Genomic DNA, 12,571 nt, shown 5'->3' with positions numbered 1-12,571 from the left:
CAACCTCACTACACTTTACCCCCCCCCCCTTTTAATGTGCAAATATATAGCCTGAATTATATATTTCCTATCTTAAGGAAACCATTCTTACTTCAAAATATGCAGACTAGCCATAATTAACACATTTCATAAGCAGTCCTGGTACACTTTATGCCTAACCCCCCCTGGTGTGCAAATATACAGCCATAATTATCTATATTTCTATCTATTCTCCAAATGCATCTCAATTGCTTCAGCCCATGCACATATAAACTGAATCAACCGTGACAAAACAAAACTGGAGAAATAAGTTATGGGTGGCAGAATACATTGAAAATATATAATTTAGGCTATATATATACACATCAAAGGGGGGGGGGTATAGCTAAACTGCTTTTAAGGTGTGTTAACTATGATTATTTTGCATATTATCAATTAGGAATTGTTTTCTTAACATGTTTCCTTTTCTCCAATTAGTTATCTAGGCAAATACCAAAGATGCTTCAGGTGAAGTGTGAATATTGTACCATGCCAAGTAATTTGAAAAACTGGTAAATTTGTAGTGATTGACCATATCTATGAGAAAAATGCAATAAAATTCTAGTTTATCAACTTCTTGCTATCTCAGAAATGGGTTAGGTTAGGAAAATGAAACTTTCAGGGATGGGTCTACAGGCTAAAGTATGTCCTGGGAAGGTATTTTGAAGTACCTACCTCCACTCCTTCTCCCTCTAGAGGGCCCTGACCTTTGATGACCTTCAAAATATCTGTGTTATAAAAGTGAAACCTTGCAAAATAGATCTTCTACTTGAATGAAGTACAACAAAATTGTTTTCAGCTTCACAACTTTGCTCAATTCCAATTTATAAGGTTTTAAAGATATGCAAATACATTTCCTAAATTTTGAAAGAAAAATGTTGATACAGCTCAGAATTCTACTCAAACAACAGGAATTGTATTTTCAAAACTAAAGGCAGAGAAAAAGCAACTGGTAACTGAAAATTGAGATAAAATGTTGTAATGTCATTTTGTCCAAATCTTGGAGTGGGCATGAACTCCATCTGCCCCCCCGATTCACTTTGTGTCATGTAAGAAAAATCGGGTTTTGGCAGCACATTGATTGAATATTCTAAGTAAAAATGCATTTTCAGCACCCATGTGTTGCTTGGAAATGTACTGTAACCAAATGTGGAACTCAGCCACCTCTAAGATTAATTATAACAACAAAGAATACAATCAAAAAGGTTAAGTGATTAAACTGAAAGTGGAAAATTCAACCAGACCACAGGCTGGCATTCCTCAGCAAGAAACTTTCTTATTTAAGTAAACAATACATCAGTGAAAGTAACCTTCCTTGTTATGCTGAGGGTTGTAACCAAAATCTCAGTGTCCCTTCAGCAGAAGTCTTCCAGATTAAATATATTTACAAAAAGGAAAAACATAACAAGAAAAAAAATATAACAACATTCAAGGTAACAAGGGGAACCACTGAGCTTACATCTTTGCAAAATCATCAACAAGCTGGTTGTAGTCCAAATTTTTTACTAAATCCTTCTCTACAAATATCAAAAGGAGGTGACTGAGACAATCATCTCCTGTTGTAGACTGCAGGTAGTTTTTCACTATTTCTAGGCTAGAAAACAAACACTCATTGCTTGCTGTTGTCTCAGGAAGTGTGGCAACAATACGAAGTACTTTAATTACTTCTGAGTAAGCCACTGGTAATGCCTGAAGATGGTCAACAATGTCTAGGAAGTTTTCCAGCTTTTTCTCCTTATTGAGCCAGCTTGCTGTAAATAAAAGAGGAAAGCTTGAGCAGCTCTGTGTCCATAAACTTGGTTGAGCTTGGATCCAAGGCTTTGAGCACACTCAGCACTGGCAAGTTATCTGTGAATCTTCTGTCAAATTTGGCAAGTAGATGGTCAAAAGTTTTGAAGTATTCTTGCTTCATTTCATCTGCCAAAGTAGTAGTCCAATTTCCAGATTTGAAAAACTTCTTTCCTAGCATCAAAGTTGTCACAAATTGTTTCCAATGCTTGGTGATCTTTTGAATTCTTCAAGGTTGTCCTTTCTGACCAACAGAGGAGGGTCTAGTCTTGGGTCCATTCACAGCAGGTACTTCAATTTTGAGTTATGTTGCAAACTCTTTAGCCTTCTTGAAAAGTGATACAAATGAAGCATGTGAATGCAGGTCCGTGAGTTTGCTTCTTGTGGCCAGGAACTGACCTATTTTAGTCTATCAACTTAGAGGAATTACTGCAAATATTCAGAATTCATAATATTAATATAATCATCTAGGAAACAGGCATTTGACAGAACTTGAGAATTAGATTATGTATCTAACCTGCTTTCAAAGTTTACAATGGTTAATAGCAAATAATGTTATTATTATGGCTGGCAAAGGACCCTTTTTGGTGGAAGCTTGGGTCCCCTGGAAAATCTGGGGTGGGCATTTGCCCACCCCTGCCCCCCCCCCCCAAATGGCACATCTGCATATAGGCAACTTTCAGGGCCCTCTAGAGGAAGAAGGAGTGGAGGTGGGTACTTCAAAATACCTTCACAGGTCATACTTTAGCCTTTAGACCCATCCCTGAAAGTTTCATTTTCTTAACCTAACCCCTTTCTGAGATAGCCAAAAGTCAATCAACTAGAATTTTACCAAAAAATTCTAACAAACTAAAAGTAGTAGCCTACCATCATATACCTTATTTTATGTTCTTTACAAATATTATGGTAACTTTTCTGACAACCCCCTTAGCTGAATGTCTTACATGTTGCCAAGGTTATCCCTAGTCTAAGAGAAATAGGCTAGGTCCTAAGAGGTAGCATTAACAATGAAATTCTTACTTTGTAATATACAGCATGTTTCTATTAATCAGATTATCATGTTTCCTTTCTTTGTTATCTACATTTTTAATGGTATAATGTCTAGCAGTTCTATTATAATTATAATTACAATGACTTATTAGATTCCATCAGATCACAAACGCAATAGACTAGTTTACAACAAACACATGATGCCTCACAAGATAGCCTAATAACAATGAAATAAGAGCCTACATTACCTAAGGCTATTGTTCCTCTTATCAGTTCCCGACAGCTAAGGCCTACTTTTGGGACAGATTTCAAGCAAGTTGAATTGCAATGATTGATCCCTCCTGTCTTCCTGCAAGGACTCAGAAGGTTTCTTATAGTAAATTACTGTATCACTTCAATTTCCTGGGAGCGGCCTCGTTGCAAGTTTTTTGAATTTAATAATTTTGCAGCCATCTATATTTGAATACAAAGTATCGACTCAATAAAAAGTTTTCCAAAAACCCAAAGATATTAGGACGATAGAAATCACAATTTTTTTTCAAACGACAAGAACAATGCACGTGTCATTGTGTGGCTACAGAAAATGAACAAGATTTACTGTTGATTTATATCTCATTGACTGAAACATTATTATTGCGCCACACTAATTTGCTCCAAGGTATTCTCTACTACTGTCTTTGGTCCTTTGCGAGATTTATAGTATACATTAGATAAAAAACATATTCTTCAACTGAAAGTAAAGGACAACATTAAATCTTTGAAGAAACAGAAATTACACCGTATATGAGAGGGGCTGCTCCCCCCTCAATCCCGCACTCTCTGAACGAAAATTCTTAAGCTCTGTAAGAATGTCTCTTGTTTAAATTCAACAGCCCTTGTGTTACAGGTGTTGTTCTCCAAGGGTTGTGACAAAAACTCAAATTTCAATTCAAAGAGTGAGTTTGTTTTAAGTTTTAATGATGCTCCTTAGTTTCAGTTAAAAGAAATTGTTTCTTTTATTTAATTTCTAAACGTTTTCAAATCATGCCATTTTTCCCTCCCTCGTGTAAAATTCCCTCCAAACTCTCTAATGATATTTCTCATCGAGAAAATCCCATCACTTACCACCCCTCTCCTCCCTCAGTAAAAATTTATTTATTTTCCGATAACAAATACTATATGTAATCAATAAACAAATTGGAAAACTGACAACTCTTTGTCAAGGGGGTATGGGATTTATATTACCCCTAGAGACATGATTACGGGATATTTCAACCTAGTTGAATCAAATGGCTATCTAAATATTTTAAGAGAATTTCTTAGGAAAAAAGGGTGTTGTAGGGGGAGGCTAGCTGCCCTCTAAAATTTTTAATTACTTAAGAAGCGCACTAGAACTTTTAATCAAATAGTTTATAATAAAGAACTGTAAATAAGTAGCGACCATTCTCAATAATAACCGAGACTCCAAAAGACGAAATTTTCAAGAAGTTGGAGTTAAATATTCACTCTAAAAGACGAAATTTCAAGCTCATATCAGCAAAAATGTAGCATTTTGTATTTTTTGCCTGGAGAAAGGTCACAGATGCGTGTGTATTTGTTTTTTTTTTAGTTGTCATCGTATCGACCCAGTAGTCTTAGAATTTTCAGGGGATAAGTTTTCTGGCGGGGGGTCAGGGGAAAAGGCTACGTGGGATAATCTTTCCACGGAGGAATATTTCTTGGGGGAAGGAAATTTTCCATTAAGAGGACACCGGGTTTCCCAGCAGTATTTAAAAGACGACTAGAAATTGAATATAAAAAGAAACAATTTTTTTCAGCTTATACGAAGGAGCAACATTAAAACTTAAAACAAATAGAACTTTATTAAGCATATGAGGGGGTTCACCCCCTCGTTGATGCATCGGTCTTTAGGCTAAAGTTTTTTAGTACTTTTGAAAGAGCTATTTATTCTAATTAAACCCTTCGTGATTCAGGGGTCAGTCTTAAAGAATTGGAACAAAATTTGAGCTTTAGCGTAAAGAGCAAGGTATTTATGAGGGGGTGAACCCCATCATATACGTAATAATTTCTGTTCGATTAAGTTTCAATGCTGCCCCTTACTTTTAGTTGAAAGAACTTGTTTTTTTTTTTTTTTTATTTATGTTAGAATGAGCCCTCTCTCACTTTTCTAGGACCATTGGTTCGAAAAGATCATCGCTGAAAAAAAAACAAATTAACAGGTATCCATAATCTTTCTTTTTGCAACAAAAAACAAAATTCCACATTTTTGTAGATAGGAGCTGGAAACCTTTACAGGACGGTTTGTTGATAGGATAAATCTGTCGAGGATTTTCATTACAATTGTTTGACTGTTTTGTGTTTCCCCCTTTTTTCGAAATAAGTCAAATTTTCTCAGACTTTTTACCGGCAACAGTAAGCTTGATGAGTTTTACACATTTAGAAGTAGAATAAAAAGCTAATTTTCTTGGTAGATTAAATAAAAATTACTGAATAACTGAAGTAACTGAAAATAAGGAGTGACAATAAAACTTAAATCGAACAGAAATTATTCCGTATATGAAAGGGGTTGTCCCCTCCCCAATACCCCGTTCTTTACGCTAAAGTGTTTCATTGTTTTAAAAAATAAATTGCGAGAAAGAATCAAACTTTAGCGTAAAGAGTGGGGCATCGAGGATGGGACAGCCTCTTCCATATACGAAATAATTTCTGTTCGTTTTAAGTTTGAATGTCGCTCCTTACTTTCAGTTAAAAAAAAAAAAAAAAACTGTTTTCTTATTAATTTCTGACTTTCTTGAATTAATGCGGGTTTTGATTTTGGCTCAGCGTACATGAATAATTAAAATGAAAGTTGCATATTAATTCTACTTTTTGGCTAAATGGCTTTCTCAAAGTTTTCATCGGACAGTTTTGAGAAAAAGGGGTAGGGGAAGGGGGCCTAGTTGCCTTTGCCTATGCTGAACAAAATGGCTATCTTTGAATTTTTATCTGATAACTTCGGAAAAAATGAGGCTGGGAGGGGGCCTAGTTGCCCTCCAGTTTTTTGGTCACTTAAAAAGGGCACTAGAACTTATAATTTCCGTTAGAATGAGCCACGCTCATTCTAAGGACCACTGGTTCTTAGAATGTCATCCACGACATTCAAGGACCACTGGATCGATACGACACCCTCCCCTGGGAAAAAAAAACAGATAAACAAATAAACTCGCATCCGCGATCTTCCTTCTGGCAAAAAAAAATACAAAATTCTACATTTTTGCAGATAGGAGCTTGAAACTTCTGAAGTAGAGTTCTCTGATACACTGATTCTGGTGGTGGGATTTTCATTGAGATTTTCTGACTTTTAATGGATGTTTTCCCCTTTTTTCGAAAATAACGCAAGTTTTCTCAGACTTGTAACTTTTGATAGATAAGACTAAATTTGATAAAGCTTATATATTTAAAATCAGCGTTAAAAGCTGATTGATGTGATATATATAAATTGGTATCAATCTTGTGTTTTTTAGGGTTTCAGTTACTATTGGGCCGGCTCACTCCTCATTATAGTTGGCTATAATAAGCCAACTGTTTGATTATTTGTTAACAAAATTACTTTTTTATTAAGTTTCGGTTACTATTGGGCCGACTGGCTCCTTAATTACAATTTGTTACCACGAAATGCTTGATAGGAAAACTATAATTTGGATTTTTTGTCTTTTCTCCTCTTTACTAAAGAAAAGGTCTCCCCTTTTTCTAAATTATTGTCAGATCTCTTTTATTTTCTAAATAATTTGCTATATACATCTGTATCACAGCTTACCACATCCTCAATATGATTTATCCGTGTTTTGTTTATATATGGTTTAATACTGCTGGATACCGTATTACTATCTTTAATTCACCAAAAAACGTTTAAAAGAATGCAATCAAAAGTAAAGAGTCATACTAAAACTAAAAGCGAGCAAAAGAACTCAAATAATACTTCAAATTTAAAATGAACAGAACTTATTATGAATAAATCAATGAAACCCATCACGAGCCGAAATTTAAATGAATATCCCCAACAATCGTAAATATGACAGATGCTGCTAAAGTGAATAAATGAAACTGTTTTCTTTTTTTTCATATTGGGTGTCTCATAGGATTGGGATCAACAGTTGCAATATTCAAACTTATTAGGAACAACGAATTTTGTTGGCCTTTTTGGGCGAACCGATTTTTTTTTTCTCATGCATTGGTATTCTCTGTACCTGAAGACTGAAGGATAAATATCTTGAGCCAATAAGAAAAAAATATTATTGGCCCTTCCTTGAAATATGTTTTCGTCTCAAACTATAACAAATCACTACCAATAAATAAATAAAACTCAAAACGAACAGAAATTACGATAAATAGCTGGGTAAAACTCAAAACTAACATAAATTAACATGAGTAGGGCTGCTAAGCCCTTTTTCTTCTCCAGACCAGAACACAATTTGGGCTTTACTGAAAAAAAAACGAACAAATGACCGTGGATTGTCAGTTAAATTAACAAATACTGATACTTCTTCGTTAAGGTCTTGATAATTTTTCATTTATGAAAGTAAGAAGGGTGAAAACACTTCAAGCGTGTTTCATTTTCAGTAAAGCTGCAATTTTATAGCTTCTGAAGTTGTCCTGAAAAATACACTTGATGTCATTCCCCACCGATTCTATCTATGCTCTTTAACAGCCTGGATATACTTATATTCTTTTTATTTTTTTAAGTTGTAAGAACAGAAGTAGTGAGAGTATCCTTAAAAGTTTCAACTCAATATCCCCAGTCGTTCGCGATATATTGCTGAGGTGTCTTATTCGCAACAACTTAACACAATAACTTTAATTTGTTTTCAGAGCAATGTTTACTTTTGATATATAATGTGTCAATCGCATAATTGTAGGTTTGACATGACGAATATCCCCAAAGACATAGTTGCTGGACTGATGAGCTATGCTATACAATTTGACTGTATCTAAATTTTAACTGGATGTACTTGGAAATTGAATGGGCTTAAGAGAAGGGCTGCTTGCCTTCAATCTGTTGTTACTATTAAAAAGGGTACCAGATACTTGTGCTGTATTTGGAGTGCAAGGGGTGGGGTACTTCCCCCTTGATATATCTAGTAAAAACATTTTAAACAAGTAAAAACAAAGTGAAAACGTTTTAAATATATTTTGTTTTCAGTAAAGTGCAAATTGTGTTCTGCTTTTAAGAAGACATGGGGGTTGTCAGCCCTACTCATGTTAATATTTGCTCGTTCTGAGTTTGAATCGGTTATTTATTGTATGATTTAATTAAACAAAAAAGGTCTAAAATGTTTTAAATTTCTTACTTTAATAAATTAAAATTATTAAAGCTTTAAGTAATATGTGTCAGTATATGCATACTAAACTGACAATCTACAACCGTTTTTTTTTCAGGAAAGTGCAAATAAGAGTCCGGTCTTGAGAAGGTACGGGGGCTGTCAAAGAAAAATTTCCAAAAATTTCAACAACACTGGACAACATAGCTGTCCCAAAATTTCGGTTATATGTGTTTTGGGAGTTGATTGGCCTGGAGGGAGGGTCTTGTTACCCTTCAATCACTTTGACTAGTAAAAAGGGCACTAGCCCTTTCAATTTTCAATCGAATGAGCTTTTTTCGAAGTTTCTACGACAGCAAATGGCCATCTCAAAAGTTCTTTTGGATGCATTACAGGAAAATACTAGATTTGGAGGGGTGGGGGCTATCCAACGAGCCCCGTACGAATTTTACGATCACCCTTTCTATGTATACCTTATATGCTCAAGGGCATGACTTAGCTTGCCTTAAGGGCTGGAGGGGGCTGGTTCATCTTCAAAGACATATTTTCCGGTCTTTCAATTATGTTGAACGAAATGGTTATTTCAAAATTTTTATTGGATGTGTTTGGGGAAATGGTGGGCTAGAGGGGTGTTAGTTGCCCCACAATCACTTTCAACTATTAAAAAGAGCCCTTGCCCTTTCAATTTCCAATCGAATGAGCTGTTTTCGAAGTTTGTTCGACAACAAATGGCCATCTCAAAATTTCTATGAGATGCATATTGGTGAAATACGAGATGTGGTGGGGGGTATCCTCCCTCCGATGACTCTGATTCTTGAAAAAAAACTAGAACTTATGATTACCAATCGAATGATCTCCCTCCGAAGTTTATAGGACCATCTTTTCTATATACACCTTATATAACCCCAGGGTATAACTTAGAACCCTTGCTCTGAGGGCTGTAGGGGGTTTGTCATCCTCAAACAGATAATTTTTGGCCCTTTCAACTACGTTGAACATAATGGCTACCTCAAAATTTTTATTGGATGAGTTTGAGGAGATGATGGGTGTGGGAGGGTAGTTAGATGCCCTCCAATCACCTGTGACTACTAAAAAGAGTACTCTTCTTTTCAATCTTTAATCGCTTGAGCTCTTTTCAAAGTTTCTACGGCAACAAATGGCCACCTCAGAATTTATATCAGATATATTTCGGAAAAAAGTGAGGTAGGGGTATTCACCCTCTGATCACTCTGAATCCTAAAATAGGGCGTTGGAACATCTGAATTCCAATCCAATGAGCCATTCTCAAGTTTCTACGACCGCCTTTTCCATACTTTACAGGCCCCCCAGGGAATAACTTACAACCCTTGCCCTGAAGGCTGTAGGGGGTAATCATCCTCAAAGACATAGTTTTCGCATCTTATAAGTGCGCTGAACAAAATGACTATCTCAAAATTTTGACTGGATGTGACTGGATGTGGAAATGGTGGGTGTAAAAGGGAGGTTAGTTGCCCTCTAATCACTTTTGACTATTAAGAGGTGCACTAGTCACTTCATTTTCGAATCAAATAAGCCCTTTTAGATGTTTTTACGACAATAAATGGCCATCTCAAAATTTGTATCAGATGTATTTCGGGAAAACACGAGGTGTGTTTTTGTATGTGTAGGAGGGGGGTATCCACCTTCCAATCACTCTGAATCTTCAAGAGGGCACTCGAACTTTTGATTACCGTTCCAATGAGCCCCCTCCGAAGTTTATACAGTCATTCTTTCTATATAAACCTTAAATAACCCTAGGGCATAAACTTACAACCCTTTCCCTGAGGGATATAGGATGGGGGTGTCATCCTCAAAGACATAATTTCCAGATCTTTCAGCTAAGTTGAAAAAAATGGCTATCTCAAAATTTTGATTGAACGTATTTGGAGAAATAATGGGCGTGGGAGGGACGTCAGTTGCCCTCAAATCACTTTTGAATATTGAACAAGGCACAAGCCCTTTCAATTTCCAATTGAATGAGCCCTTTTCACAGTTTCTGCGACAACTCCTTTGAAACAAAGTGCCCTGGTCTAAACAAAAAAAATGCTAATAAATAAAAAAGATAAGAATACATTATTCCCACATCGCTCTTTACTTAGCAAGTGCTATTGTATTGCCTGCGATTTTGTAGCTGAAGAACTCCCTGTTCGTCAGCTTACAAATTTCATTTTCTGACTATTAATATTGTGAAAATATGAAACCACTTGCACCTTACTGAGATTGTAATATGGTAGGCAAGAGTCTGGATACAGCTCATTCTATATGAAGTGGCTGGGGGAAATTAATAGGAGCCACATTACTCTTTATTAGGTACCCCCGCTTGGTTAGTATACTACTGGCAAGCATCAGTTACTCCAATCTATACGTTCATCAAAATTTACCCACCCCCACCAAAATATTTGTCCGACTCGTCAAAACAATAAAATACATTTAAACACATTTTGGATGTGTTTTTTTAAGATTTTTACCCCCCCCCCCACCACCCTAAAAAAAATCATTGATAAGGCCTTGCCATAAGGTGATTCAGTTATTGTCTCTCCATATGTGTTTTGTTTCGACGTATATAAGATGCTACAGAAAATTCACCAGTGTAATCGTGAAGCTCAAATGTGAAATGCGACTCAGCGTCATGGCAAATTATTGTAAAGTTGAAAATATACTGACAGGCCATTGTGCTACAATAAAGCTCTTTGATATTAGTGACGAATATTTGACCATGGACCATGGCAAAGGATCAGAGGTGCCAAAACTTATTATTTGGACAACGTTGAATTAAAGTCTTGAGTCTTTATAGCCCATGAGCTTCAAGTCTCATAAGTATTAACAAGATTAATGGAGTTTTTAGATTAGGAGACTGGTAAAGATAGCTCAAGTGTTTGTGAATACCCTTACCCACAGAGGAGCAGATCCCAGCATAGAGATTGGGCCTTCAGAAAGTTTCCTTTTGTTTGAAATATTTAGGGATCTAGATGAGGTTATTGATTCTAGCACTTAAGCCAATTTTTCCGTTTACTGGTGAGTTACTCCTTATGATGCCATCACATGAATATTATAGGTCACTGCACTATAATTTGCCTACAAAATAAAATGCCCTCCTAAGGAATGCTTTAGAAAATTATTCAGCATAAGGCTCCCTTACCAAATGCCATTTGCAAGATGGGAAGACCAAACCTCGTTACATATGATACGGAGTAGGAATCTATGGGTATTCTTTGTCTTTTACTCTCTAGTTCTCGACAGATGTAAAGACTAGTCAAGGATAATGTTCACCCGCTTTAATATTGGATTATACCGTCAAGGTCTCCTAATGGTAAAATTTGACAAAAAGGTAATGGATGGCATTTGCATTAAGCTTCCGAAGCAGAATATAAAGAACCAGCTTGAATTCCTCCTTCTTTGTGACGGCTTAATGGTCACAGCCACTTTTATTAGTTTTAGATTATGTAAGGTGTAAGAGACTTACAACCATATTTTTGTCAATAACGACTATATGAAGAAAACTCTTGGAGTGATGACATTATCATAACGAGGGTCTGATATAGTCAAGAGTATAATGACACTAGCAAAAACGACAAAGATTCGTGCCTTGGTAGAAGCTTCGAATCTCCCTAGCTTTCATAAAAAGTATTCGTCCCTGATGCCATGGATATTAGCTATTTCACAGAAGTCCGTGTCATTTAAAAGTGTGGTAGTAAAAATGGTATTCAGCTACGCTAAATATAAACATTTTTTTTTTATTAGATTAACATACTATTAGTATTTTTTCTTCTTCTTGACTTTTCAGTAAACATACTGTTTAGTTCAAATAAATGAAACAAATAGTTGCAAATCTCTTATTGTTAATATTGTTTTGCTGATTACCAGCAAGAGGTTGCAAGCACCACTAACGTAACTTACTAAATAAACTCAAGCATAAATTGTCACAAGAAAGTTACAGATAGTCTTTAGTTTATTCAACTACTATTGACTACCAGTACGACTGTAGCCACATCATTATGAAGTTGCGACAGCCAAGTTTCATCTAACATAGCAGTTTCTCTGATGGCAATCAGTATCGACAATCAGTTGGTAATTACAAAGTATAAATCATGTACTTCCACACACAAGTCTTTTATAAAGAAACAAAAATAGAAATTTGGTGCGCTGGCAATTCTTTTCTGGCTAATTGGTGGTGCTCTGTATGGAACTAATTATGGTGCCAGTGAAATAGTTTTGGTATACGTTCATGGAATACATAAGTTTTGGTTAAGAACATTTGATGAGGCTCCCATTCTTCAAAAACAACTCATTTTCTTTCAATGACGTTCAATTCAATAAAAATTCTATAATCTTTGGAATTTTCCAAGTCCTAGTTCAGTTTCGTAACGATTTATGATTCTTCTTGAAAACGAAGGGAACGGTTTATTTATTGTTACACAATCTTCGTTTTTTAAGCGAAATTGCACTACTTATTTACTTTCTCTGGATTTTAAATCTTCGCA

General features: G+C 35.7%; 1 protein-coding gene across 4 annotated transcripts in view; it reads right to left on the bottom strand.

Annotated features, from left to right (window-relative positions):
- The window catches only part of LOC136040838 (origin recognition complex subunit 3-like), a 115,646-nt gene extending 112,407 nt beyond the window's left edge, over window positions 1-3,239 (bottom strand). For all 4 annotated transcript variants that reach the window (XM_065725190.1, XM_065725216.1, XM_065725198.1 and 1 more), the window contains exon 1: window positions 3,045-3,239. The gene's annotated coding sequence lies outside the window, so the exon portion shown is untranslated. The remainder of the gene's footprint in view (window positions 1-3,044) is intronic.
- Window positions 3,240-12,571: the final 9,332 nt, after the last annotated feature.

The sequence above is a fragment of the Artemia franciscana genome, chromosome 2 (assembly GCF_032884065.1).
Source record: "Artemia franciscana chromosome 2, ASM3288406v1, whole genome shotgun sequence".
Taxonomy (NCBI): Eukaryota; Metazoa; Arthropoda; class Branchiopoda; order Anostraca; family Artemiidae; genus Artemia; species Artemia franciscana.
This window is presented reverse-complemented; position numbering and strand designations above follow the sequence as displayed.